Here is a 5,618-nt window from a genome sequence, read left to right on the forward strand (position 1 = left end):
GCTGCATGTAGAGGTGGCGAGCAGCACATTGTACGGATGCTACTGGCGGCATCAGCGTGTGTAGATGTCCAGCACGATGCGGGGGAGACTCCACTCCATGTGGCTGCCAGATGGGGGTGTGCATATGCAGCGAAGGCACTGCTGCTGGCCGGTGCTAGGAGGGACATAAGGGGTAACAGTGGGCAGACACCTGCGGACGTGGCAGAAGCAGATGCGGTACAACTATTTAGCACTGAACAAATCTTGTGATTAATGCTTTTTATCTGAATTCTTCTTGTATTGCATAAAAATTTGCTCTTAATTTTTTTAAAGTTTGAAACACAATACATCTTAAGGACCACACATCAAAGAAATTTTAAGAGGGGGTTGGCGCAAATTTTTATCTGTATTACTATATAAGGACAAGTCATTGCTTATCACATGATACTGTAATGAATGGTCAGACAGATACAGGACATACATAACATATAAAGAGGAAAAGTTTTTATTAAAAGTCTCTAAAAGCTCTTGACTGATATACTTCAGATTTGCACCTGATACTCTCATCAATATTTACTTGGATATATGCTATGTACTTCATTCACAATTATGACATACTCGTATAAATGTTCCTGTAACATTGACAGGGGAAAGGAGGTTACTAACCGTCTCGAGATGTTCTCAACTGATATAGTTCAAATTTCTACACAATACTTCCATGAACTATTGAATGGACATAGGCTATATATATTTAATATATATATAAAATACAAATATATTTTTAATCTATAAAGGGGAAACGTTGTTGCCAAAAATCTCGAAAAGATCTTCACCGAATTAAATCAAATATTTACACGATACTCTAACGAACAATCAATTTATGATACATAAATATATGTGTAATATATATGGGGGAAAGTTAATCACCAAATACCTGGAAAAGTTCTTGACTAAATTACTTGAAATTTATACACAATGCTCTAATGAATAGTAAAAGGGGATACTTTGTTACCAAAACCCTCGGAAAGTGCTTCACCGATTTATTTAGAATTTGTATACTAAACTCTAACAAACATTTTTACAGGTATAGGTTACATATGTTTCAAAATGGCAATATATAGGTTTTCTGTTAAAACCGACCGTGAGGAAGAAAATGTGTGGTTTAGGTATGTTTCTCACAGTCAGTTTCAACTACAATACGGGGCGAATAACCCATCAGAAAAATTGTTTGTCCCATATATATTCTTTCTATTTACATACAATTTCAATGACAAATTGTATACATGGCATTGTACTGTTTTGTTTTCGTCTTCGCCATTGTTTATACAGGAACGAGGAACTGGTATTTATGGCTTATTGGCTTATTATTAGAAAAATAATACAGAATCTGAATCATCTGAAACTTTGTAATCCTACCCATTCACAGATTGAAATTATGCAAAACACTGTCATTAAAGCTACTGTCTTCACAGATCCAGCCGGTGGACAGGTGTCTCTCACACCCTGTATACCAATGATGTCAACTAGCATACCCATTCATTTTAAGTGGCTTCAGTTCCCAATCGAGGTTTTGTTCTCAATAACAATAAACAAGGCTAGAGCTCAGAGAGAGGGGTAAGAGGGCAGAGAAGTGGAAATAGACATAGAGGGCGGAGGAGGAGGTGGGGAGGAGGTCATGCACAGAGAGGGGCGGGGGAGGAGTGGCAGATGGACAAAGAGAGAGGGTGTAGGAGATGGACAGAGAGAAGAGGGGAAGGAATTTAGCTTAAGTGTCAAATTCCCACTTATATTTAGTAATTAAGAAAAACTGCCGTGTCTGCTATGCTAAAACAAAAACTTACTTCAAAAACGGTTCAAAAGGCTCTGAGCACTATGGGACGTAACTTCTGAGGTCATCAGTCCCCTAGAACGTAGAACTACTTAAACCTAACTAACACATCCATGCCCGAGGCAGGATTCGAACCTGCGACCGTAGCGGTCGCGCGGTTCCAGACTGTAGAGCCTAGAACCGCTCGGCCACTCCGGCCGACTAACTTACTTCGCTCACCTGATGTGGATTCATCAGCCAATAAACAAACTGCATTCAGATGCATTGTCCACAGTGTATTCCTTTTTTTTAAAGAATATCCACTCGATTCGTAGTGTAATCTGAAAACTGTGCTCTGACTTTGCTTCACCTCAATACTCTCATCAGATCCTACTTGTAAATCGTTTAATTACGCAAGCTGAATATCGGCATTGAGTAAACAAGTGGAGGGTTTATTCATCAGTTCCGTAGACTCCCGACGAGTTCACGGAGAAACTACTAATGTATTTCACAGGAAACGGTCACTGTACACATCTGACCAGTCGGTTCTGCCACAGCGATGTGTTTGAGAATCAGCAGCTGGGAATGCGTCTGCACTAAGGCTCTCCGACTGCGTTCGTTTATGTTTGCAATCCTGAGTTCGAATTCTTTATTTATATTTGGGAGTTGGTATGGAGAAAGGCATATATGTATTCTCTTTCCTCGTGGTTTCTCGGCATTAGTGTCTGTATCAGCCAGCTTGCATTGTTATGTGTTTTCGTACAACATACGCGAAGTTTGTATGGTGGCAGTACTCACACATCTGCAGTTAGGAGACAGGTGATGTGCGTTGGCTACTGGAGGGAGACAGGGTGCTGTGTAAAGGTATAATCGCAGGACAGCAATGCCTAAGAAGCCAGCATTCAGATACGCAGTACAGGAATCACACGGACAGTGACACTGAGGTGCTGTGTGTCGTTTACTAGTAAGGCCTCTGCAGATTCTTAATGTCATCACGTCGCTGGAAGAGTCGAATCCTGTTCTGAAGTTTGGCAGATGTTGTACAGGCTTGTCAAATGGAGGTTAACAACCTCCATTTGATGCACAGAAAGTATCTGGGTTAATTCTGCGTAGAGATAAATGGAAGGCCACTTCGCTTGTTTACAAAAATGGTCGCAGCTCATATGTCGTCCGTCTTTTCGCTACAGGAAAAATAGGGATAGCCACCGCTATTTAATTTATAATGCACATGATCAGACTTCCTCTTCTCTGTGTGAATAAAGATTATGCTGCAGTCGCATTGCGACATGATTTCCCAGTGCACCACACTGAATGTAGCACCAAAAACGCCGAGTCTGGGGCTGCGACATGCAGTAAGGTAGCACTATATCAAACACTTGTACGGATAAAGTCTTTCTGTTGCTTCTTTCTTGTACGTTGTGTATAATTTTAGTGAACTACCGTATTAATCACATGTATGTTAGGTAGGGCATAGTGTAACATGGCGTACTCCAGTCTGTCTCTTTCCAAGAATTAATCCCGACTGGCGGGCTCTGCTGGTTAAGCGGATGTGGCATGTTAATTTCAAGAGGTGGCCAGATGCCCTTCCTTCCGCCCCCCCCCCCCCCGCGTGGAATTAGCGCACTAGTGTAATCCGTGGAATAGTGCGAACGTGTTGAGATGTCTGCGAACCGTGTAACTGAGGCGGAACGTGGGAACCAGCCCGGCATTCACCTAGCGGGATGTGGAAAACCGCCTAAAACCACATCCAGGCCGGCCAGCACACCTGTCCTCGTTGTTAATCCGCCGGTTGGATTCGATCCGCGGCCGGCGGGCCTACCCGAGTCTAGGAAGCAGAGCGTCAGCGCACTCGGCTGCCCTGGCGGGTTGAACATGGCGTACTCCACTGCAGAGTGAAAATTCATTCTGACAACATCCTCCACACTGTAGCTAAGCCATGGCTGTGCAATATCGTTTCTTCTAGGAGAGCTAGTCATGCAAGTTTCACAGCAGAGCTGTTAAGTTTGGAAGGTAGGAGATGAGGCACTGGTGGAAGTAAAGCTGTGAGGACGGATCACGCGTCGTGCTTGGGTAGCTCAGTCAATAGAGACCCAGCCTGAGGACGGCAGGGCACCCACGTTCAACTCTCGGTCCAGCACACAGTTTTAATCTGCCACGCAAGTTTCATACCACTGTTTGACTTGCACTTGCGTTTGCGTGCTGTTTTGCACACAAACTACTTTTATTGTTGAAGTTTTCTAGTGTGAGCTATGGAGTCGTGAGACGATAATGTAACAATACTGTGTAAGGGAAACATGCTCAATAGAAAACAGTCGGAACACTAAAAAGTCCAACCAGAGACATAAGAAAGATTATAAATTGATTAGATGCATCCTGTTAGGAGAGAACAGTCTGAAGAACCACAAGCTTTCGTATTTTTTTTTTATTAAAGAGGAACAGCACAATAAATTTTCCTGCAAGTCTACAAAAACAAAAATGTGTAGTGCTGAGTAATTCAAAATTAAAAATTTGTGAAGAAGCTTATCAGTCTCGTGGCCTATGTTCAAATCAGCTGTAGTTACATTATGGGTGTGTCACCGGTTTTATACGCTTTTGATGTCGTAACCAAATACCTCAAAATATTTTTTCCTTCGGTCATGCTATCCCTGCTTTGAATGTTTGCTTGGTTTTTATGTCCCTAATGGTGGTGTTAGGAACAGGCCACTGAAACAGTCCACGAGTCGTAGACCCGCAGTCTCCGTACCTGACTGGGTGTCGTGCTCCTCTCGGTGTCGCCGTGTAACACCGACGCTGCAGTGGTGCTGCTGCTCAGCACCCGTGAACCGTGACACAGCTTCTCCCCTGTGAACTTCAATCCACTGTACTGAACATGCCAAAAGAGACTTTTCTCGTTCCGTTGGAATAACACTCTCACAGAAGTTCATCTCAATGTATTTCCTACAACGTACAACTCTAACTTCTCTTAATGAATCGGCTACACGTTATATTCCAGCTGGACGCTCTCATGCGTCAGTCTCACACGAGACCCAAAACAATAGTGTAACAAAAACAGAACATGAGTGCCACGACAGTTCCTCCAGCATCACGGAGCTCTCGCGCACTCCACGGCTCTTCCTCACAGCCTCACACGGCAAACGACTCCGCCCAGCAGGTAGAGGAGCCGTCCGCGGCCCGCATCGCTGGCAGCACAGTATCGCCACGACCACGATCTGCACAAAGCGTCAGATAAGCCCCCGAAAGTGGAACGCTGCTTGCTTACCAACTACCTTAACCCACGAACGTCTTTCAATGGACAATGACTATCGAGGATGAGCAACATCTCATTCTATGGATGACGTTTCACGCCTTGTGCTCCATCGACAGTGCGGTAAGTTTTGTCAAATAGCCTTATTGAGAGGTTTTATGTGCATTTCACATTTCAGTTACTGTACTTTACTGGCATTATCTTCCTTACGCGTACCTTAATGAAATCTGTGCTTTGCATATGTCACTGCAGGCGTCAGGAACTATTTGAGGCACAGAAGCTGGCATAAATTTCTCCAGTTGCAGTGTGTAAATTCTATCTGTTCTTCAGGTTATGTCGCTCATCAGAAATTAGTGTTCCACTTTCAAATTTTCTCATTAGTTGTAACGAGAAGCTAAAGTGTCAAGTGACGTAGTTGCAAGACTTTGGATTAGTGCGAAGGAAGAAGGGAGCTGCAGTTTAGTGACAAGTGCTGCACACTTGCATAAAAATTGAGACATCCAATAATACATTTTTATTTTCCTATTACATTTAGTTTGCTTGACGTAGAACAACACACCCAGCATGCGGAATAATCCTACGTGAATA

The sequence above is a fragment of the Schistocerca piceifrons genome, unplaced genomic scaffold (assembly GCF_021461385.2).
Source record: "Schistocerca piceifrons isolate TAMUIC-IGC-003096 unplaced genomic scaffold, iqSchPice1.1 HiC_scaffold_841, whole genome shotgun sequence".
Lineage (NCBI taxonomy): Eukaryota > Metazoa > Arthropoda > Insecta > Orthoptera > Acrididae > Schistocerca > Schistocerca piceifrons.